This window comes from Musca autumnalis, unplaced genomic scaffold (genome assembly GCF_047663935.1).
Source record: "Musca autumnalis isolate F117 unplaced genomic scaffold, ASM4766393v1 scaffold_1, whole genome shotgun sequence".
NCBI lineage: Eukaryota > Metazoa > Arthropoda > Insecta > Diptera > Muscidae > Musca > Musca autumnalis.
This window is the reverse complement of record NW_027411644.1, coordinates 174,608,678-174,634,698: the sequence shown is the minus strand read 5'-3', so window position 1 is coordinate 174,634,698 and position 26,021 is coordinate 174,608,678. Positions and strand designations below refer to the sequence as shown.

Below are 26,021 nucleotides of genomic sequence, written 5' to 3'. Positions count from 1 at the left end.
ACGACTAGGAACTCTACATACCCAATTACATACACTCCACGTCAGTAGAATGGAACACCTGCATTTCTGTTGATGTTAGCTTATTTATCCCATAGCTAATGAATCTACGTTTCTAATCTTGTAGGGATTTAAAGCCTATGATGTTCCGTATCAAACACAGAAAAAATTATGTTTCTAGCTTTTCGCGAAATGATTTTCTGATCATTTTTCCGATAGTACTATGAAAAATAGGCATTTATATTCGGTCATCAGGATAGAACAGTCATTTTATTTTCGTGAATTGTGGAGATATTTACACCGAATTTTCTTTCAGTCGATAAGGCGGGGCTTTCTAATAATTTTTTACCAATACAACCATATAAATAATTCTGCGGACGCCGAAATAATAGCGTAAACGGGTTTAAATGGACAGATAATAGAAACATCTCGGAATATCAATAAGAGTCGCGCAGCTATGTCATATTTCTTCACAATAAGATAGAATATGACACAGACGACCTCGACGGATACAATCGAGTGTTTCGGATTCTGAAAAGATGGAACATTTTCAAAATAAGTATGAAAAACGTCAAAATTTCTTCTAAAAACCTTGATTTTTTCATCAATAAAATGATTTTTCCGCGAACAAGTCTGCCGTTTAAGGGTTTAGACATGTGCTCCACATTTAGAGGAAGATAATCTGATATGAAAACATCCGCTATTTTAATACACTGAGGGAAATTTTAGAACATTTTTCAAATTGAACACAGCCTTTGGACTTTACATTTTATATGTGTTCTTATTTCGGCGTCCGCGACTGTTCTCAATAGTGTTATGTTCCAAAAATAATGGACCAGGTTATGCTCTCCATACCGGATTTTACGAATTAGTCGTTTTTTTAACTAAACTCGCATATATAAAGCCCCGCTTTCGCGGAAAAACACAGTCATGGAAATTGAAGTTTAAGGTTGCGTAAGTTGCTTTTAAAAAGTACTAAAATTTCGCTCAGTGTATTAAAATAGCAGTTGTTTTCAATCAGATTATCTTCCTCTAAATGTGGAGCACATGTCAAAACCTTTAAACGGCAGACTTGTTATTGAAGAAAAATTCAAGGTTTTTATAAGAAATTTTGACGTTTTTCATAATTATTTTGAAAAAGTTCCATGTTATCAGCATCCGCAGCACTCGAATGTATCCGTCGAGGTTGTCTGTGTCATATTCTATCTTATTGTGAAGAAATATGACATAACTGCGCGACTCTTATTGATATTCCGAGATGTTTTATTTATCCGTCAATTTAAACCTCTTTACGCTGTTATTTCGGCGTCCGCGGAATTATTTATATGGTTTTATTGGTGAAAAATGATTAGAAAGCCCCGCTTTATCGACTGAAAGAAAATTCGGCGTTAACATCTCCACAATTCGCGGAAATAAAATGACTGTTCTATCCTGATGACCGAAAATAAATGCCTATTTTTCATAATACTATCGGAAAAATGATCAAAAAATCATATCGCGAAAAGCTAGAAACATATTTTTTTCTGTGTTTGATACGGAACATCATAGGCTTTAAATCCGTACAAGATTAAAATCGTAGATTCAGTCGTTTTGGGATAAATAAGCTAACATTAACAAAAATTTAAGTGTTCTATTCACCTGACGTGGAGTGTATATTTATTTTGGTCTAATTCTGCAAGAAAATGTCAAAATACCTGAATGAGGGCTATAACAAATCGTGGACCTAAGTTCATCATTTTTGGTGGAGAAGTTTCTACATCACTGGAACCACTAAATGCAAAATTATAGCTAATGTTGTCTGAAAATGTAGTTTAAAAGGTAATAATACCTGAAATCGAGTGATACTGTTATATGAAGGCTATACTAAAAAGTGGACCGATGTAGCCCATCTTCGAACTTGATCTAAGCTCAGATCAAATACACATATGTACAGCCCTCTATCTCAAATCATTCGTATGAAAGGGTGATTACAACAAACGGACGCACATTGCTAAATCAACATAGAATACGAGTATACATACTTCGTAGGGTCGTAAACGATTACTTCAATTCGTTTCAAACGGAAAAACAAACTTAATATATGCAGGGTATACTTTGGTGGATGGTATAAAAAAATTAGACACTCAATCTTTAAACAACGCAACATCGAAAATCGAACGATGCATAGCGAAAATTGGTATTAGCTAAGCAACGAAGCTACTTCGAAAATAATGCAAAGTGAAACGAAAATGTAGTAGGAAAATTTGCATTTATTTAACCAACACATTTATAACCACTATATATTATAAAGGCACCTCATTTTATTAATATCGTTTATAGCGACTATCGCTTATAACATCCGAATTTCGTCGGTCCCTTAACCCACATTATAAGCAATTTTGACTGTATATATTTTTATATCCTACACCACTATGTGGTAAGGGGCATTATGTGTTAGTGCATTTGTATGTAACATACAAAAGGAAGCGAGATAGACCCATAGTTCCTTCTAGGGATACACATAGATTCACTTTCTGAGTCGATTTATGCATGTCCGTCCGTCCGTTCGCAAATACAGGTCGCATTTGTTGACCGATTTCGCTGAAAATTGGGGAATACCATATTTTTAGCCGTCGGAAGATCAAGTTCGAAGATGGGCTATATCGGTCCAAGTTTTGGTATAGCCCCCATATAACGGTACCTCCCGATTTAAGATATTTTAAGGATCTTAGCCGCATTTGTTGCCCAAACCAGCTGAAATTTTATATTTGAGGTTCCCAATGGCCGCGAAATTGCTCCACTAAAAATTGTAAAGATAGGACCACGGTTCGGTATAGTCACCATATAACGATACCTCCCGATTTAAGGTATTTTTTGGATCTTAGCCACATTTTTTGCCCAAACTAGCTGAAATTTTACATTTGAGGTTTTTAATGGCCGCGAAATTGCTCCACTAAAAATTGTCAAAATAGGTCCACGGTTCGGTATAGTCCCCATATAACGATACCTCCCGATTTAAGGTATTTTTAAGGTTTTAGCTTCATTATCCTACCAAAATGGCTGAAATTTGGTACGTAGTCTTCTTTAGGGGTATAAAATTTTCCCAAAGAATTTCGTCGGTATCGGTTCACACCTCCATATAGCCCCCATAGAACGGTACCTCCCGATTTTCGGTATTTTGAAGGTTTTAGCTTCATTATCCTACCAAAATGGCTGAAATTTGGTACGTAGTCTTCTTTAGGGGTATAAAACTTTCCTCCAGAATTTTTTCGGTATCGGTCCACACCTTCATATAGCCCCCATAGAACGGTACCTCCCGACTTTCGGTATTTTGAAGGTTTTAGCTTCATTGTCACACCGAAATGGCTGAAATTTGGTACTTAGTCTACCTTGGTGGTATAAAACTTTCCCCCAGAACTTCGTCGGTATCGGTCCATGCCTTCATATATCCCCCATAGAACGGTACCTCCCGATTTTCGATATTTTGAACGTTGTGGCCTCAATATTCCACCGAAATGGCTGAAATTTGGTATTTAGACTTCGTTGGGGGTACTCAAACTTCCCCTTTAAATCTGTCGGTACAGGTCCACGCCTTCGTATAGCCCCCAAGAAAAGGTACCTCCCGGTTTTTCGTATTTTGAAGGTTGTGTCTTCAATATTCCACCAAAATGGCTGAAATGTGGTATTTAGTCTTCAATGTGATATAAAACTGTTCGCCAGAAATATGTCTGTACAGGTCCACGCTTTCATATTGCCCCATTTCTGACTAAAATTCGTCGGTAAAGGTCAACGTTTCGATATAGCCTCCATAGAACGGTACCTCCCGATTTTCGTAATACTGAAGATTGTGACGTCAATATCCAACCGAAATGGCTGAAATTCGTTATTTCGTCTTCCAAGAGTTATAATATATCCCAGAAGAGTATTATCAGTATCTATATCCCCTATATCCCCACGTCTTTCTATATCCCCATAGAAGCGTACTTATTGATTTTCGGTATTTTTTAAGTTTTAGCCACATTCTCTTACCGAAATATAGGAAATTTGGTATTTAGTCTTCTTTGACCCTAAAAACTTTCAGTCAGAAATTGGTCGGTATAGATCGACGTTTTGAAATAGCCCCCATAGAATGGTGCCTCACATTGCTTTACCGAAATTGCTGAAATTTAGTAGTTCATACAGTAAAGGAAACTCATTATTCCATTTTACTTCAATACAACTTGTGGTGGAGGGTATAACAAGTTCGGCCCGGCCGAACTTAACGCCGTTCTGACTTGTTTATTTATTCAGTGCTGCAATTCAAAACTGCAGTTTCCATTTTAAAAATTATGCAATTTATTTATTATTAAATCTAAGAATTAATAATTCGTTTGTGAGTTCCTAATTAAATTCAGAACAGTTCCCCAGAGCAATCTACCTGCTAAGCAAAAATTACTACACCCATATTGTGAGTGTTAATAAATTATTATCATCACATTCCCCTTCTCCTTCATACTTTATTTTCCTATATTGCATTTCTAAATTGTTAATTGTTTATAAGTTTTGATTGAAGTCGTATACTATTTCTGCTCTAATTAATTGAACAATTAAGAGTTACTGTGTTTCGTTTCGTATCTACAGAAATGTGAAATGTGTGTGATTGTGATTTGCCACTGAATGACGGACTGACTACTGTTCATGAAGCCACTTAACTCACTTGGCGTTGGCATTGCAGTGAATTGCAAAGCAATTTGTTTGTTTGTAAATAGCGTTGCAACAAGAGCAAAGAAGCCGATACCGACAAATAATATAAAACACAAAATTAGAAAACGAAGAATAAGAGATAAAAAGGCGGGAAAATATAAAGAATAAAATGTGATGTTTGTGTTACTAGGCAATGATGGTGTATTGCTTTTTTATTGAATGGAGTTAATTTTGAAGTGTTCAGTGATAAAATTTTCTAAATATTTGATAAATTTTTAACTTAAAGTCATTCACCCAAATAGCGTCAATGGAAAGACAAGATAAAGATGAATTTTTAATGCAATCTTTCAAAATGACTAATTTTGGAAAGTACCCGATTTGAAGCTTTGAAGTTGTGTCGAAAAAATAAATAAATAAATCAAACCAAAAACCATTGAATCGATTACACTAAGTGGCGGCATAGTAATACACTTTGCAACATAACATTCGTGTCACAATTCTAGGCTTTGACAACAAAACAAATAACTATAAAGCAGAGCGGAGAACATTTGCACAAAACAAAAACGGTGAATGTAAATACCAAACAAAATCATCAGACTGTTGTTGTTGCTGATAATAGCAGACAGTAGAATTATTTGTTTATGACGTTGAATGACTGCATGCAATCGTTGGTTATTCGCACTCAACTAAACTCAACAATGATGACGTTGTTGAGGGGGTTTTGACACAGAATTTATTGGAATTGTTGGCCATGCACCAACAACGAGTGACCCATTGAAGAATTTTTTTCCACACAATATTCATGGCGGCTTCACTATCGTTTACAATTTCCCTCCTCACCGAAAAAAATGCTTTGATGTTTTGTTGGTATGAAAAGCGATCTCCCTCTTGACGGAGTGTATATTCCACAGATAAAAAACAATTATGTTCGTTTATGCACTGCAATCAATGTTTGAAGTAAATGTGGCGACAGTGCGAATGAAATAAAATAAATAAATAAATGACACCGTTTCAATTAGTTTGCAGAACGAAATGGAAAGTTCTATAAGTGATATATTAGATAAAATTGTTATACGCTTATTCACACTGTGGTCCAGATCAACAAATATATTCGGCGTATCTGCTTCTTGTTTGACCGAACCTAGCAACCAAACAACCATTACAAATGTCCTTACAAACGCATTATTTTAAGAAGGACATGTTGCGAGAAATATGTGGTTATTTTTTACCACTAAATTAAGTAATTAAATAACTAGTTACGACATTTATAAGTCTAAGTTATTTCTGGTGACATACCCTTGTTAAAATAATGGCTTAGTAAGGACATTTTTATTCCCTCAGCCTTAGACCCCTAGTAAGTTTGGACGAAATTCGTTTCAGACAATTTGAAGTCGATTCCTCCCTGTCCGTCCGTCTGTCTGGCAAATTTTGCACTTCGTAATATGTTGCCCAAACTTAGTTTAAGTTCGAAGATGGGCTATATCGGTCCACTCCTTCGGGTACCTCTCCCACAAAAGTTCAAAATTTTCGTTAAAATGGTGTGAATGATAACTCTCGAAGCGAGTAATCGATTTGGTCCAAACGTGTTACATCATATTAGGCCTTCAAAATATACATCGGGTTCGAATATGATCTTCGGGTGCCTCCCGCACCAAATTCGGAAAAGGTAAAGTTTAAGAGCTCCTCTCAGATAGTTTTGAATTTTTTTAACAGGTTGTTTTTGCGGCACCCTTTACAACGGTACAATTTTTTTCGGGAGTAATTAACATCCTGAGATAATGGCGTAAAATTCCAAGAAACCCCAACGGGACCAATTAAAATGGCTAATCCGGAAGATTTTTTTTTTATTGGTCCAGACTCTGCACATCGTATAATTTCATCCAGTCATATCCGATCCACCCTTCGGGTACCTTCCACTTAAAATTCGGAAAAAGTGAAGTTTAAGAGCTCTACTCGGATCGTTTTGAATTTTTTTTTGCAACAAGTTCTTCATGCTGGCCCTGTCGAAGGCGCAATTTTTTGGGGGCATGTCCATATTTCCTAAGATAATGACCCATTGATTGATTATGTTCGAATATTGAATACATCTGACCACTCTTTCGGGTACCTCCCACATAATGTTTGGAAAGAGAATAGTTTAAGGACTCGTCTGGTTTTGTATGCGGCCCTAGTTACGACGGTATAATTTTTCCGGGGGCAAGACCATCCTTCTTGTGCAATTGGGCCAAAAACACAACAAACCCTATAGACGTCAAAAGTGTTGTGTTTCCTTCTGATACTTTCTTACTTGTTAATGAGTTTTTTGCTGAGCTTTGTCAAAATTTCGTTGTACGCGATACCCTGTTCGGAATGGAAAACGGGGCACGATTTCGGGTTAGAGTTCCAGAATCATAAATTAACACTGAATGCGATGTCCGCATAATCCAGTATTGTGGTCAGTAGCCACTTCCTTCCTTAACCCAATAGTAGTAGTTTCATTTATATACCTTCGATCATAGTAGGGAGGGTATATTCAGAAATCCGATTTGCTCGTTTTTACTCGCGAGTTAAAAATACCTGCGATGTGGGAGCACTCGCGAGTACTCTTGGTTTAAAAATAAGAGTACGAGTGAAAATACTCGAAATAGAGTACGAGTTTGCTCGAAGAGTAAAATCTAGTGAAACAATTTTTTTTTTGCTCTTTGTCTGTTGTTGTGTGTTCCGAAGTTCGGAGGAGGGTCGTCGGATGTTGTCCCGAAGTTCAGAGGAGGGTGGTCGGAGGTTCAGAGGAAGGAGTTTGGAGTTCCGAAATCCTGATTTTCGGTATTTTGAGAATTTTGGTTAACATTTTTAACCGAACTGGCTGTAATTTGACATTTGAGGTTTTTAGGGGTCACAACACTTTTCTATCAAAAATTGTCAATTTAGGTCCATGTTTCAGCCCGAACTACCAGTAATTTCACATTTAACATTCTCACAAAACTGCTACATCAAAATGTTTCAGCATACGTCAATTTTTCAGTACAGGCCCCATATAACGGTACCTTCCGATTTTAGATATTTTTAGGATTTTAGCTAAATTTTTTAACCGAACTAGCTAAAATTTGACATTTGAAATTCCCAGTGGTCACGAAACTTCTCAAAACATTTCTATACCAAAAACTGTCAACTGGCATATTTAGGTATAATACCCATATTGCGGTACCTTTGAAGATTTTTAGCTATATTTTCACCCGGCCTACCTGTTATTATACTTTCCACCGTAATATGTAGGGCATAATTAAATTTGTCATTCCGTTTGTAACACATGGAAACATTCGTCGGAGACCCTATAAAGTATATATATTCTTGATCCGCATAATTCTAAGTCGATATAACCTTGTCCGTCTGTCCATCCGTCCGTCCGTCTGTTGAAATCAAAATACAGCTCGCAAGATAAGGCTTTATAATGTGGTATAGAAGTTACTATTACTCCTAGGATGTTTGGTGTTGAAAATAGGCTCTATCGGTCCATGTTTTGATATAGCCGCCATAGAACGATACCTCCCGATTTTCGGTATTTTAAAAGTTGTGGCCTCAATATCCCACCGAAGTGACTGAAATTTATTTTTTGGTCTTCATTGGGGGTTTTAAACTTCTTCCTATAGCCCTCAAAGGACGGTACCCCGATTTTCGGTATTTTTAATGTCTTAGACATTGTTCAACCGAAATGACTGAAATTTGGGATTTACCCCCTGTTTTTGTAACTTATTTTTGTTCGTTCGTCTATATTCGTAATAATTTAGGCATCTATAATTCAGCCCCCAGAATATATACATACCTTATTTTTCGTATACCCGTTTCTAATTCGGCTAAGAATTCCTCATTTAAAAATCCGCGCTCTACATTTGCGCTAAAGCGAGTAAATTGATCTAAAAAAATTTGACTCTTCGTGTGAGAAGAATAATTTTTTACAAAAACAGGGGGTTAGTCTTCGTTGAAGTTGCAAAACTTTCCTTCAGACATTTCTTTCCGTTCATATTTGTTTGACATTAGAGGTTACCACCAAAAACTGTATGCATAGGTCGTCCCTGTTTTGGTATATTGCCCATATAACGACATTTTTCAAATGGCTGGCTAATATAATTGATGGCGAAGGGTATAAAAGTTCAGCCCTGCAGAAAACGAGGTTTGCACTTGTTTGGTTTGTTCACAGTAAGGAGCCCTTATACATGTTGAGATGCTTACATTTTGTTCTGTTAACTACCATGTTTTTTGCCACTGCGAAGTCTATCAGCCGCATTCCTTGTGGAGACTGAATTTTCCGACTGTTGGACCAATGATATTTTGACATAAAAATCGCCTAGAATAATTTTAATGTCGTGTGCGAGACACCGGTCATATATTTTTTCTAAGCTCTCGTAATGGATTTATTTGGTCTGCTATTCTTGCCTTCGATCGGGGCACGGGCACAGATAACACTGATGTTGATGTTTTAATCTTCGACTAATTATAAATCCGCAACCAAGCTCGTGCTTTATATCATGATAGGTATAGTACAGTGCGTTCCTTTAGGTGTTGATGTGGCGCCTTCCGCAGTCCATTACGCACTCTAGTCCAGGCAAGGGGAATCTGGAATGACGTTAGTGGGGTTTACAAAGTGATTAGAAAATTAAAGATTGTAGATATGTATTAGATAAAATTCTGCAAAAGATTATTAATATGAATTCAATATCTTTGTGTTTATTTCAGCTCTAGTCCATATTTTGTTGTATTCAAGTATTTGAATAACAACAAAATGTTTTACAGTGGATATGAAATTGATTAGTTACGGGCGGAGGGTGGGTAATACTATAGTTTCAGTTGTCACCAAACAACTTCATCAGTTCCCTTTTCCGCCGACTCTGTATCGATAAACAGGTCAATAAGCCCATCCAGCAAATTAAACAAAAGCCCATCCAGCAAATTAACTAATCAATTTCATATCCACTGTAAAACATTTTGTTGTTATTCAAATACTTGAATACAACAAAATATGGACTAGAGCTGAAATAAACACAAAGATGTAAAATTCTGCAGTCCAACAATAAAAAAACGCCAACAACAATAATAGGCATCAGCACGGCCTTGTTGATCAATGCGTAATGCAAAAACAACAACTTTCTCGTTGTTTTACCCCCGCTTATTGAAGCAACACTCATATGTTCGCATTCTTTGCAAAGCAAAGACGACATAAAACCAGTGGTGGATATGAAATTCTTTAGTTCGACTCAAATTGTAGGGTAATCAGCTTTAGGGCCATACAGCAATTTTCTCATTTTGTTTAATTTGCTGGATGGGCTTATTGACCTGTTTATCGATACAGAGTCGGCGGAAAAGGGAACTGATGAAGTTGTTTGGTGACAACTGAAACTATAGTATTCCCCACCCTCCGCCCGTAACTAATCAATTTCATATCCACTGTAAAACATTTTGTTGTTATTCAAATACTTGAATACAACAAAATATGGACTAGAGCTGAAATAAACACAAAGATGTAAAATTCTGCAGTCCAACAATAAAAAAACGCCAACAACAATATGAATTCAATATTTTATGCTAAAATTTGCAAATATTTTGTTCTCAAAACTCAATCTTAGATCGTAAATCCTCACAGTTGATGACCTAAAAATGTTTTTCGGTAATAATTTTTTCCTTGTTCACAACTCGTTCAATTGGGCTCTCAATAATAAGTTAATTAATAAATAATAATAATAACAATAACAAAATTCAATTATATACATCAAGTTAATAACATTTAACTCTTTCCTTATAAATATTCTCAATAAATTATGGCTATCATTAACATCGTCATTGTCGTTGTTGTTGTTCTCCCTTGTCTTTGTTAATATTTCATAATACCACCCAATTAAGAGCTGTCAAGTAAAATGAAACAAGCCATACCGCGGCCGAACACCACCACCAGTGTCAGTCAGTGTTGTTTTATGCTGTGTAATGGTGTACGGCACGTTTTTTGCCATGGCAGAAACGAAATTATTAATAAACGATTTTTAAATTTAAATGTGATCTAATTTTAGAGGAACATGTTTTCATCGAAACCGAATAATTTGTTATCTTGAATTTTGATCTACATCTGAGTTGTATATCGTCGATTTTTTTCCAGCGTTTCGTTGTGGTTCAGGTCGTTTAGTTCTAGTCAAAGTTCGTTTAATGCTGTTAGTTAGATATTTCTTGCTGTTGTTGTTCTTGATGATGTTTTTTTTATATATTAACAGATTTAATTCTTTTTCGTTTTCGTTAAAAGGTGCCATGCGGGGAGGAGGAGGAGCAGTGGATGAGGTAGATTGTTTTGCCTTTTTGTTATTTCTACAATAAACAAATTAACAAAATTTCTCACGCTTTATCGCTTTAAAAAGCAATTAAGTATTTAGAGTTCATAAATGTCAGTAAATTGTTTCTTGTTATGGTATGTTGTTGTTGCTGTTTTTTTGTTTTTGTCTTTCGATTTTTTCTGCCTTGTTGTTTTTATGTATGTGGATTTGTTTAGTCAGATTGCCTGTTGTTAATGGGATTTCGAAGTGCAAAATGTAAAGCAAAAGTAACAAAAACAAAACACATTAAAACGATACAAAATAAAAACAACAAGCAACAAAAAGAAGCAAAAATGCGAAAAAAACCATGTTACAAAAAATTCAAAAATAACAAAACACGCAGTTAATACAGACACTTGGCAACATTCACATACATTCACACATACACACATGTATGTACGTGTATTTCCTCCTCCTTGGTCACAAAACCTTCCTCCATAACAGACTTGCTATTAATATGGGAATCAAGCCCGTCGGCATTTTTAATTGTTTAACATGCAGACAAACGAACGCAGATACACACGCTGACTCATATGCCCATCTACCACATCATGTCACAAATGAAACCAGCCAGCCAGACACTGACTGGAGTAGATCTACTTAAATCCCAAGCAAAAATAAAATAAATGATGTGTTATCATAGCATAATTAACACTTTTATCATGCCAGCCTGTAACTTACATCCATCCATACGCACATACCAAGACAAAACGTCTGGAGACTAGCTGAAAGTGCGTAAGTATGTATGTTTACGTCGGAGCAAGAGCCCGGAAATAATTTACAATAACAATTAATTTTATGTAGATAGAAATATTTAGGTTAGATAGACATGTTTTGAGCGAAAATTGTTAAATATAAAATACACATATATAATTATTCACATTACAATACTAAATATGCCCTCAACGGGAGCTCAATTAATTTTAGGTTTTAGACAATATAAATGTCAATTACAAATTTGCTAAAAATCGTAAAGTTCGGACTATACGAAATTTGGAAGACGACCACTACAACATCCGTGATAGTACCGTTAAACCTTTTTGTAGTAAGGCTTTCTACTACTACTACTACTACTACTACTACCACTACTACAAACCATATTACAGTGAATACAGTCAATATGATATACCCTAAATGTTCTGGCTACTAAAGAATATATGGGACCTTACTATCTGTCTATTATGTCCACAAATGTATCAGAACATGCTGTTAAAACCTTCAAAATATCTCAAATCGAGAGAAACCGTTGTAAATTGGTCTATAACAAAACATTTACAAATTTCCAATATGTTTGAGAGCTATCTTGCACACTAGCGATTTTAGTATCTGCCGGTAGGGGTTTTTTTTAAGATTTTGGGCCATTATCTCAAGAAGTATGAACTTACTCTTGAGAAAAATGTACCATAGTAATAGGGGCCGTGAAAACAACCTTTTGCGAAAAATTTCAGATAGATCCGAGACAAGTCCTCAAACTTCACTTTTCCCAACTTTTGTAACCGAAGGTAAGGACCGATATAGTCCATATTCCAACCGATACATGACTGAATTAAATAATACGATGTGCAAAGTTTGGATCAATCAGAAACTCCCTGCGAGAATTATTTACGGTCTTGTCAATTTAATTGGTGACATCAGAGTTTCTTTGAGCTTTTAAGCCATTATCTCAGGAAGTATGGACTTGTCTCCGAAAAACTGTACCATTGTAAAGTGGGCTGCAAGGACAACGTGATGAAAAAATGCCAAAGCGATCCGAGATGAGCTCTTAAATTTCTCTTTTTCCAAAATTTTGTGTATGAGGTTCCCAAAGGAGTCGACCGTATGCGATGTGCACAGTTTGGACAAAAGCGATTGCCTCTTCAAGAGTTATTGTTTACACCATTTTACAGAAACATTTTGAACTTTTGTAGGGAGGTACTCGAAGGTGTGGATCGATATTACCCATCTTCGAACTTAAATTTAGTTTGGGCAAAATATTGCAAAATTTGGTACGAATCGGTTGATCCGTTCGAGAATAATCGTGCGGACCAGCCAGACAGACGAATAGGCATTGCCAAATCGACTCCAAATTATCAGAAACGAATTTCGTCCAAACATACTTGTGGTCTAAAACCATTATTTCGATGGGGCAAATTTTTGGTTGTATCAAAGTTTGGGGGCAATATTTTTGAAAATTTAACACAGTTGAAGCCAAGTTTTAACCTTTTTAGAACTCGCGAATTATGGAGGTTTATTATACAAATTAAATGAATTTGGTTAAAATGAAATGTTTATGACTTGGTAAAAAATATTGGCCTGAAATGTTTATTTGCGTGGAAGCTGTGGCTATTTTTATGTTAAACAAGTTACAACGGCGTTATACCCTCCATCACGAGTTGTTCTGAAGTAAAATGAAACAATTAGTTTCCTTTTGTTTATGAAGAAGACTAAAATCAGCAATATCGGAAAAAAATATGACTAAACATAAAAATTAACTGAAATTTGGGAGATACATTCTATGGGAGCTATATCAAAACGTCGATCAATACCTATAAATTTCTGGCGGAAAGGTTTTAGACACAAAGTAGTATAAATAACAAATTTCCGATATTTCTTTAAGATTGGTTAAGTCTGGAGTATTCCCCCATTGGCCTAACTTCATCATTACCTCTCTATACAGAGAGTAATGTTTAAAAAACGCTCAATTTCTTTAAGATAATGTGGCTAAAACCTTCAAAATACCGAAAATGAAGAGGTACGCTTCTATGGGGGATATAGGAAAGCGTGGACCTTTACTGATAATTCTCTTCAAGAATATTTTATAACCCCATGGAAGACGAAATAACAAATTTCAGTCTTTCGGTGGGATATTGACGTCACAACCTTCAGAATTACGAAAATCGGGATGTACCGTTCTATAGGGGCTATATCGAAACTTGGACCTATACCTACGAGTTTCAGTCGGAAAGGCTTTTACCTCCAAAAAAAGACTATATACCAAATTTCAGCCATTTCTGTGGGTTATTGTGGCCACAACCTTTAAAATACCGAAAATCAGGAGGTACCGTTCTATGGGTGATAATATACCGAAAAACAGGTAGTATCATTCTATGGGGACTATTTCAAAACGTGAACCAATATAGCCCATTTGTAATACCAAATATCCTTAGAGTAATATGCCAAATTACAAAGCTCTATCTTAAAAATTACGTGCTGTATCTTGATTTCAACAGACGGACGGACAGACGAGCATGGTTATAACGCCTTAGAATTTAGCACTGATCGAGAATCTATACACTTTATAGGGTCTCCGATAAATATTTCGATGTGTTACAAACGGAATGACAAATTTAATTATACCCTCCATATTATGGTGGAGAGTATAAGAATGGGTTGAACACAATGTGTCTTTTTATGTTTTCTCTCGATTTGTACTTTTCACTATTTTCCTTTCAAAGTAATTTTAAAAATTGTTATATCTTATACATATCGTCACCAGAAATACCCGAAGCCATAACCCACTTAAAATAACTATTAGTTTGTTGATGGAATCTGATAGACAGAGCTAAAATGCATGATGGGGCAAAATTTCGAACTTTTACGTTAACGATCCTATTATAGAAATGTCTTTTAAATGGGGTAACTTTGCATATATTGTTGCAAGAAAGATCTCATTCGCACAGGATTAATAATACCCGAAATGCGCGCCCTCATAAGATTAATCCAGACGAAACCGCTGAAGCTAGAAAGTTGAAATTTTAACTGTGGGTTGCTTTGGTGTGTAGGGTTTAGATAAGGCTGGGTTTTTGGAAATTCGTCCTAGAAGGGTACTAAAAGGAACTAAATATGGTACCCTTTGTATTAGGCAAACGGGAAGAGCTAGAATTCGGGAATTTGTAATGAAGGTCACTGATGGAGACCTTGAAAGATGTACTAAAGGGTTTTTGGAAATTCGACCTATAAGTGTACACGGTGCTCTTGAAACAATTTTAAATGGAAGGTGGTTACACCTTGGAAGTTTTTGCGGATTCTGAAACTACAATGTTTATAGATGAGAAAAATCAAAAAACAAAAAAAAATCGCCGGAGTGCTTTTTAAATAAATCGCGATTTAAGTTAACATTTTTAGGGGTTGTTTAGGTTTTCACGATTTTGCTTAGAAACCGCAAGTCTTATCAAAATGGGACAAAAGACAATGTTGTAGCTATGAAAATTCTCTACAAGATCGACCTTAATAGTATTTTCATAGTTTTTAACATTTTTGAGATATAGAAGTTCAAATTGGGACAATGCCCTGACTGCATCGCCACCTTACAAAAAAATGTCATGAAGGGTGCGCCTTAACTAACTTTTGATGAAAACCGCTTACACAGGGAAAGTTTTTGTGAATTCTGAAACAGCAGTGTTCATAGATGAAAAAAATCCAAAAACAAGAAAAAATCGCTGTAGGGATTTTTAAATAAATCGCGGCCAAAATTCACATTTTTAGGTGTTTTTAGGTTTTCACGATTTTGCTTGGAAACCGCAAGTCCAATCGAAATGGAGCTGAAGAAAATGTTGTAGCTGTGAAAATTCTCTAGGGGATTGACGTTTATCATTTGTTCCCAGCCTATACCATTTTTGAGATAAAGAAGCTCAGTTTACATTTTTAGGTTTTTTTGATAGGGTTTCGCGATTTTGGTTGAATACGGTAAGTCTTATCGATATGGGACCTGTGAAAATCTTAAAGCTGTGAAAATTCTCTACATGTCTGGCTTAAGTAACTTATCCTAAGTTGTAACATTCTTTTAGATATATAAGTTTAAGTTGGGAATTTGCAGTCATGACATTGTTTTATAAGGGGGCGATACAGAATTGAATTTGAATTGTCCCAATTTGAACTCTATATCTCAAAAACGGTAAAACCGACGAGAATACAATAAAGGCCAATCTTGTAGAGAATTTTTATAGCTACAACTTTTTTTTAGTCCCATTTTGATAGGACTTGCGGTTTCTAAGCAAAATCGCGAAAACCTAAACAACCCCTAAAAATGTCAACTTAAATCGCGATTTATTTAAAAAGCGCTCCGGCGATTTTTTTTTTTTTATTTTTCTCATCTATAAACATTGTAGTTTCAGAATCCGCAAAAACTTCCGAGGTGTAAGCACCTTCCATTTAAAATTGTTTCAAGAGCACCGTGTGTATGAAAAGTAATAAACTTATTAAATTTTGTACCATTTGTGTATTTTGAACGGTTATAGCTACAATCTTGAAATTTGGTATGGGAATCAAGTTTGGGAAGTGGTGTTATTATAAGAAAATGGTTTTGTATGTTCGTACTTATGTGTACGAAAAGTACTAAATGGTACTCAATTTGGTACAATTTGGATTTGGGTGAACGGAGAGAGCTGAAAACCTGAAATTTGGAATTTAGATTACCGTTGAAGTGTAGGATTGATATATGAGGGTAGTCTTGGAAATTCATACTTATGTGTACAAAAAGTACTAAATGGTACCAAATTAGGTACAATTTGGATTTGGGTGACCGGATAGACCAGAAAACCCGAAATTTTGGAATTAAGATTACTGATGGAGTGAAGGATTGACGAAGTTTTGGAAATTCGTAGGGTACGAAAAGTACTAAATGGTACTAAAGTGGTTATACAAATTGGATTTGGATGAACGGATAGAAAACCTGACTGAAAACCCGGAATTTGGAATTTAGATTGCCGTTGAAGTATAGGATTGAGATATGGGGGTAGTTTTGGAAATGCATGCTTATTTGAACTAAAATACTAAATGGTACTAAATTTGGTACAATTTAGATTTGGGTGAACGGATAGAGCTGGAATCCTGAAATTTGGAATTAAATTACTTTTGGAGTGTATGATCGGGATAGTTTTGGAAATTCGTAAGATTTCTGATGGAGTGAAGGATTGACGAAGTTTTGGAAATTCGTAGGGTACGGAAGTACTAAAAGGTACTAAATTTGGTACAAATAAAATTCGGGTGAACGGATATGGCTGGAATCCTGAAAAGTGGAATTAAGTTTACTTTTGAAGTGTAGGATAGTTTTGGAAATTCGTACTTATGGGTACGGAAGGTACTAAATTTGGTAAAAATTTGGATTTCGGTGAACGGATAGAGATGGAATCCTGAAATTTGGAATTAAAATTACTTTTTGAGTGTAGGATTGAGGTAATTTTTGAAATTCGTACTTATAAGTACGGAAAGTACTAAACTAGGTTGAGCAGATAAAGATGGAATCCTGAAATTTAGAATTAAATTTACTGTTGGCGTGTAGGATTGAGGATGTTTTGGAAATGCATACTTATGGATACGGAAAGTACTAAATTTGAATTTGGATGAACGAATAGAGCTGGAATCCCGAAATTTTGAATTAAGATTAATGCTGGGTTGTAGGATTTAGGTAGTTTTAGAAAATCGTATTTATGGGTACGAAAAGTAGTAAATTGTACTAAATTTGGTTGGAACAGAGCTGAAATCCTGAAATTTGGAATTAAGATTACTGTTGGACTGTTGTATTGAGGTAGTCTTGGAAATTCGTACTTATGTGTACGAAAAGTTCTAAATGGTACTACAATTTGGATTTTGTTGAACAGATAGAGCTGGAATCCTGAAATTTGAAATTAAGATTACTTATGAAGTGTATGATTGAGTAGTTTAAGAAAGTCGTACCTATGGTTACGGAAAGCACTAAATGGTACTAAATTTGGTACAATTTAGATTTGGGTGAACGAATAGAGCTGGAATCCTTACATTTTGAGTTAAAGATACTGTTGGAGTGTAGGATTGAGGAAGTTTTGGAAGTTCGTACTTACGGGTACGAAAATCACTAAATTTGGTACAATGTGGAGTTGAGGGAACGCATAGCGCTGGAATCCTAAAATTTTGAATTAAGATTACAGTTGGAGTGTAGGATTGAAGAAGTTTCGGATAATCGTACTTATAAGTACGAAAAGTTCAAAATGGTATTAGATTTGGTACAATTTGGATTTGGGTGACGGAATAGCTTTGGATTGCTGAAATTTGAAATTATGATTACTGCAGAGCTGTTAGACTGAAGAAGTTTTGAGAATTCGTACTTATGTGTACTAATTAAGATTACTTTCAAATTGAAGGATTGAGGTAGTTTTTGAAAATCTCACTTATGGGTACGAAGAATACTAAGTTTGGTACAATTTGGTATCGGACAAACGGATACAGCTGGAATCCTTATATTTGCAATTAAGATTACTGTTATTATTTTGTAGTAATGTCAGTGTAGGGTTGAGACTTGTGGTTGTCGAAATACGTACCATAAGTATACGAAAATTACTAAATGGTACTGAATTTGCTGTTGGGTGTAAGGACAGAGATGGAATCTTTATTTTTTTGGAGTTAGAGTGAGTATTAGTGTGTAACATTGGTAGATGGACGTGTTTTAAGAACTACGTTCCATAAATTTACGAAATGAACCTATGCGCTCTAAATGTAGGAACAGAGCTGGAATTCTAAAATTTGTTCTTAGAGTCACTGTTGGTATATGGGGTTAAGATATGTAGATGGCTTCGGAAAGGCATACTATGAAAAGTCCTAAATGGTACAGAATTTGGTAAAATTTGTTATTGTTTAAAGCGGTTAGCAGGAGTTTTTGAAATTTTAGGAGGAGGTTTCGGAAATTCGTTCCTATGCTTTTATATGTAAAGTACTATAATTTGATGTGGGGGAGCTTATAGATCTGGGAATGAGAATCGCGGTTTGCATATATGGTTGATTTAAAAAGGTATTCTTTAAGGTTATACCCAGGTGTACGTAAACTACTAAATTTGGTACCATTTTGTTAGTGCATGAACGATAATATAATGAGTTTTTTCATTGTTGTTTGAAATGCATACTAATTGTGAAATTTGGTATGAGGGTCGCTAATGGCTGAAATGGTATTGGAAATACTTACTAAAAGGCTACGAAGAGTTCTAAATGGTACTAACGTTGGTCTTGGGTTTATTTTTTTACAATAATGTTTAGCTTTCTGAGCACAGAAAATCCTTAATCAGAACGCCGCAAAAAAGTGGCTCGCTGTTGATGTGTAAGGGTGAGATAGGGCTGATTTTTTTTTTTTTTTTTGAAAATCGAACTAAAGTGGTGCGAACAGTACACAAATAAAAATAAATACTAATTAAAAATGGTATTTAATTTTCAGTGTTCGCCATTTCCATATTAAACATTTTTTATTTGTTTTTTTTATATCCTTTAGGCATACGAAGTAGCCGGCACTTTGCTAGTATTCTATAAAACAGTTTTTATGTTATATCGTTTTGTACGGGTTACGGCTTTGGGCATTTCGGGTGACGATATGTACACGCAAAGAAGAGATATTGTAAGAGCAATCATATTCTAAGAACAAAATAGTGTATTGTAAAAAAATCTGTGTGTTAAATCTGTAATTATGGTTCCTGGCACAAAATATATGGTTGAAACAACAATACATATTTTCAGATTACTAAAATACCCTATTTTGCTCTTAGATTGCTCCTACAATATCTCTTCTCTGCGTGTAGGTGTAATATCCACATTTTTGGTTAGTACCTTGAAAAGTCCATTATGATTAATAGTTCTGTGTAAGAATATTTTACTTACGTCAAACTGGATTTGGTATTATTTATACATATATTTAGTTTTATTTTGATTTCTAGGATAAATTCCTTCCAAACAATGAAATGCTTCAGCTTAACTTTAATGCAATGATAAGTGCAAAACTAATTGAAATATTTAATCTACACTATGCAACATTGAAAATGCAAACAACTTCTAGTATGCAGTTTTTGAAAGTACATATTTAGACAACAAAAACCCTAGTAGCGTTTTGTCCTGTCAGATCCAGTTCGGATTTTATGGCGTCATTAAAACCCGGCAAAATCTACACTTTTTTGCATATATCAGCCCTTTTTCTCAGAAAAAATAGGAATTTGGCCTTGCTGTCTTTAGCAATATTGTAGCCCTAAACTAGTAGAAATTATCTTTTGAAAAAACCACATGAGAAAAACTCCATCTAGGGCATCAAAATCTATAAGATATAGAACATTTTACGTAATTGCTAAAATTCTGGTCAGTATCGGCTAAACTTTTGCAAAAATCTTCCAAATAAAGTTCTCAACAATTCTTCAGAACGTTCTGAAACTCTAAAATGCTTACTTCATGTTGTTTTAGCGGTATTTTGCATCATATCTTTTACAACACGCATTTCAAACACAGTTCGTACCAACAGTTCATTCTCGCATTTCGGATTTCCCTACGTTATTGACATTTTTATTAAATCGTCGTTGAAAAATGTACTGATGCACTTTACAACAACAATGACATGTTCTAAAGAGTTGTGTATTACAATCCAGGGAATATTTTTCCAAAAGAAAAAATTGACGGTTTTGGAGATACGGTGCGTATATTTTGAAATTTGAGGCAATGAATGTAGTTTTTCGAGTTCATTATTTTTCCAAATACACTGTGCAACACTGGAAATGCAAACAACATCTAATGGGCATTTTCTGAAAGTACATATTGAGACTACAAAAACCTTAATTGGGTTTTGTGTTCTTAGATCGGGTTTAGATTTTATGGCCTCGTCTAAACCGACCTAAAATGAGCCTTTTTTCCAGTGATCGGACCTTTATCTCCGAAACTAATAAGAATTTTGCTTTGCCGTCTTCAGCAATATTGTAGCCCTAAATTAGTAGAACTTATAAGGCAAACAGATGAACTAGGAAAAGCTGAATCTAGCGCATCAAACTCGTTAAAATATAGAAAAGTTTACATAATTTCTGAAATTCTGGTCAGTAACAACTAAACTGTTAGGAGTTGAAACAAGTAACCATTCTAAAAATATTCCAAATAATGTGACCATAAATTCTTCAGAATATTCTGAAACTCTACAATGGTTATTTCACTTTTTTAAGGGGTATTTCATAACATACCTTTTACAAAACTTATTTCAAACAATGTTCACACAGGCTGTTTATTCTCATGTTGGGGATTTCAATGAATTCTTGAAATATTTACCAAATTGTTCTTGAAAAAGTTGCTATAAACAAGGCGATAGAGGCATTTTACAACAATATAATGTTCTGAAGAGTTGTGTATTACATTCCAGAGAATATTTTCCCAAAAGGTAACATTAAGAAGAATTTAACATTTTGGGAGATACGCTGCTAGATATACACAAATTATAGAATTTTTAGATATATAATTTGAGGCAATTTTTTTAAATTCGATCTTTAACCATGTTTAGATGAGGCCATAACAACCGAACCCGATCTAAGAAAACAAAACCCAAATATGGTTTTTGCCTATTGGTCCTCTACTTTCATAAAATTCTGGACAGAAGTTGTTTGCACGCGATTGGCTCAAAAATGTTGCACAGTGATATTTTATTCTTGTCCTTAACTACAAATTTGCTTCAGAGGTCAGAAGAAGATTCGCATTGGTTTCAGAGATATAGCCCCGAATGTCTTTAAAAACTCAATATTTAACCATATTTAGATGGGGCCATAAAATCCGAGCTGGATCTTACACAACAAAACCCAACTGTGGTTTTTTGTCGTATGGGTCTGTACTTTCAAAAAATCCTCAGTTCGAATTGTTTGCACTAGATCACCTTAAAAATCTTGCGCAGTGCTATAAACCACATTTAGTCTCGAAGCTATTGTTGTCATGATGCGTATACGTGTTGTTGTAATGTATACGCTTTAGATATCTCACACTGAAAAAACCAAAGCAAGGGACTATATTATATTAAGGAATTTCTAGTTATTAAGAATTTCTTAGTAAATGTAGAAAAGTACACGTTTTTGATGGAACATCTACAGACTAACTTGTGTCTACAGAAATTTCATATGAATTACTAATTAAGTTATATATTCTTTTCTTTATTTCATTTTATTTCTTAAAACGTTAAAATGTGACTAATTTTTACAAATTATTTCTCTTTTTTATTTTCAGCTGAAAACCAATAATTTTAAATATAAATAATATAATTAAATACGGCTTAAAATTATTGCCAGAATTATAGAAAATGTAAAACACCCAAAGCCATTAAAAATTAAATTTTAATATAGTTAATGAGATCGTTCCAATTAAGAAAAAATACAAACCATTCACCTAAAACAAAAAGGAAACAAAATATCCATACTCCAAAAAGATAAACGTATGAAAAGCAAGCAAAAGCAAAATTTATAACAAAAGGCAGAATGTAATTTGAAGTCCCAAGTAATGAAACCCACACTTATACGCCAAGTCAAACATACCAACACAAACCTGCAACATAAAAATATACAACAATTTAATTAACTAGAGTGGATTAATTTGCACCTTGTTAGGCTAATTAAGGATTAAACGCAAGAAGAGAATAATGAGAGGAACATAACAACAGGAGGCAGCAACTAAGGATAAAATCGAAAACAATTCAACGACGTAGGATATATTCCAGAGAAGTGTGTGTGGCATATGGTAAATTTATTTATGTCAACAATACACAATACAGATGCCTGCCCGCCCCTACAACCACACACGTGTATAGAGTAGTGAAAAAGTGAAAAAGAAAGAAAACCACACACAAAAAGTAACATTTGAAATAAATACTATTAACAAAGTATCATTGTCCTTGACAAAGACATCAAAGCTAAAAAATTATTTTTATTCAATAGAAAATTGGTGAAAGATGAAAGGCATTTTATTAAACAATTTATCATTGTGAAAAATTAATGTGGCCACAATTTGATATCGTTGTGTTTTCAAATTTTTAAAAGAATTACAAGGGAGCTAATAATTTTGAAGTGATTATAAGAAGAAACACAAAACAAACCAACATCATTTGAGTATAGCCGGCGTTATCCTGTCTCTCTTCTAAACCATCAAAGGACTTGCTAATTCTATTTAAAGGTGAGTTTTCAAAGAAGTTGTTATAATTATTCAATAGCAATTTTTAATTACCGGGAATTTAATTTAAACAAAATAATCCCTATTATAATCTTCCATTATTTATGATGCCAACGAACACCGTTAATTTGCTAGAAACGTTTTAAACATAGTTACCATGGTGCGTATAAGTACCGTCATAATCAATACGCACGTATATCTCAATTGAGGTAGACAAAACACAAGATTGCGTAATCTCCAAAAAAATCTTAGTAAATTAAAGGAATTTTAAAATTTTTTAAAGAACTTGTTTTCCGAAAATTAATTCACAATCCCTGCGGAAGATTTTAGAAAACAATTTTAAATTGTCACTTTATCGTGCTTTTAGAGTATGTAGTAAACTCGAATGACCGAAACATGGAAACAAATCGACAGCGGAGTAGTTGGTGATCTGAATTCTGGTACCGTCAGTGATCACCTCTGTATTCCATGTGGTGAACAGAGTGGCCGTATATTTAGTGGCGCATATTTGCATATTCCTCGCGTGAAAAAAGTGGTAAGATCTGTCAAATAGGAGTTCAGCCTTTCACAAATGACATCAGGGAAGGTACCTGACGCCAATATGTTACAATCATCCGGGCTCGAAAAACTGTCGATGAAAATAACGCACCTCTTCGAAACAGTCCGCGTAACGACGCCAAACGTGACTGAGGTCCTATCTTCCTTCTTTCCAAGGTTCGAGAGTGACATAACAAGTGCCCACAATTCACTTATTCTGGCTCCAATGGTGCAACTCTTTAAGTGATTTAGCCACTTTTTCCCTCTGCGGGGAGATTTGGTCTCGCTTGGGGTATTCGCCCAGCAGGTAGATAGCGAGTAGCTGTAGCAGTGATAATGTCTCGGAACGTCCTCTCTGCTAGTCGAAAATCAGAAGAGTTAGACAGGCCTTTGAAGAGGTGATTAGTGAACTCTCAGAAACTAGGACAATTAGCTTTGAAATAAGTGAAGAAATTGCGGCGTTCAGAGGTGATGAAATGTGGATACAATTATTGGGAGACCCAGGTAACGTCATTTGTCAGACCAGTAGTGCGATTCTCTACCTCATTTTTTGAGTTACCGACAAAAAGCGGTAAAATTAAAACACAAAATCATGAATGAAAATTTCAAAAATAGTTGACAACATTGTTGCTGTCGGTAGAACTTTACGACTACTTTTTATTTATCGCTAACTTACCGAAAAATATCATTAATTGCCGAAATTATAAGCATTTTAATTTTACCGATTGTCCGTAACTCAAAAACAGGTCACACGGTGGTTATGTCTGGCGAACTGTAATACTCTTCGCTAATTTTGGTTGGACGGTACGACACCCTTCTGGTCGTTCCCGAGGACTGAAAGCTGTAACTCATGAGGAACATTAAACTCCCCCAAGACCAGGCGGTTATGACCTTCCAAATGAGGGATAATGTTGGAGCTACATATCGACGGAATCTATACGTTCACCAATTCTACCTCGGCAGTTCCACAACTGACTGTACCCCCATATATTCCTTGTACGGGTCATTATAGCCAGGCTCAAGCGAGATAGGCCTGTATTGAACCGACTGGTGCAAAAGGAAAGCTAACCCTCCCACCTCCACTTCTGGCGCGATCCTTCCTCAATACGTTGTAGCCATCACAACACTGTAAGCTGAAGTTGTTGTTGAGCTGGGTTTCCTGCACGGCCGCAACAATGATATTCTTCCGACTCATGAAATCCATTATTTCCTCGATCTTACCTCGCAATTGCAATTAAATTACAAAAGTTATGCATTTTCAGCGATTGGAACAGCAACGACTGGTGTTCAGTGTTGCGTGTGCGGCTGAAGTGGGGAACTGCGGAAGAGTCTCGTATTCTGATCATAATGATTAACTGGAGGCTATGTTAACATAGTACCTCGAAAGCAGCGCAGTGCCATACTTCAGGAGCGTGCTGCTGATAGGTGGCGGACTAGGTGGACGAATAATGACGTGCGAATTTATTTTTGACGCATCGTTCGTACTAGACCGCCCAGACTTCGGCTTTTGCATGAGTCGGGGATTCTTACTGACGGGGCATAGCTCTGTAAATGCATTTTTGCACGCAAAATGCCTGTCCGCGACAGATTTGTGTGGAGTGGGATGACTGAGCACTGAAGGCATGCACTGACGGAATGTCCTTACTATGTAGATATTAGAGGCCAGGCAGTTGGTGTAGGACCCCTTGTGGAAGCATCGCGGTGGCTGTGGTTAAGACCCAAATCGTGGGCAGAGCTTTCCTCGTATGTGACACCGGGTTCCTGACCTAGAGAAGAGCTGAAAATTAGATAGACTCCGCACCTAACAAGGAGCGATCACGTCCAAATACATACGTGTGAGCGAATTGATACTTGTACATTTGTGCTGTGGCGTTGGCAGACCCATTATATTCACCCGGTGCTAAGAGCACTGTGAGGTAGACCGCAAGGTAGGTACTAACATAAAACAACACTACTTAGCCCTCGTAGTACCCTACATGGACGAGTCGAGAGCAACTTCTGAGATGCACCCCCTCTCGGCATTCCATCTCACCGAAGTTTGAGTGTGGTGGATGCAAATGTGACAAACCGAGCAAATCCATATTGGTCCTTGGTTCCTGCGGCATGGACCAAAAGAATCCGGAGCAGGCATTCCAGGATATACTGCTCCAAACACAGAAAAACGATATAAATACAAAGGTATGTACACTAGGGTGGCACCACCTAAAGTGTTTAGTTTTGTTAGATTTTAAGATTGCCAAGGTTTGAATACAATCGGAATATGTTAATACGTTCAAATTAAAAATCGACAAGATTTTCAAAAATTTTTGTAGGATTACTTGTGTAGTCACACAAATGTACAGGTAAACTTATTTCAGCGATTGGACAATAAATGTGGTCTGTAGAGCGATTTCGTGAAGATTCGCCTTTGGCTCCATAAAAATTACTATGGAAACTTTGAAGCCCAGTGACACGAGTTAACATATTCCGATTTTGCCCAAACTTTGACAATCTTAAAATCTAATAAAACTAAACACTTTAGGAGGGTGCCGAGTTGAAACCAGTCTAATGTACACTAAGATTCATGCGGTTTTTTTAACTGCATGTTGTACATCTTGAGCGATATAAAGC

General features: G+C 35.6%; 1 protein-coding gene across 13 annotated transcripts in view; it reads left to right on the top strand.

The window, feature by feature from the left end:
* The window catches only part of NK7.1 (homeobox protein NK7.1), a 382,305-nt gene that overhangs the window by 18,235 nt on the left and 338,049 nt on the right, over positions 1–26,021 (top strand). For 12 of the 13 annotated variants that reach the window (XM_073959048.1, XM_073959041.1, XM_073959039.1 and 9 more), the window contains exon 3: positions 21,939–22,877. The gene's annotated coding sequence lies outside the window, so the exon portion shown is untranslated. Of the gene's footprint in view, positions 1–10,921; positions 10,957–21,938; positions 22,878–26,021 lie in introns of those variants that run through there. The other variant, XM_073959051.1, reaches the window with a different exon arrangement.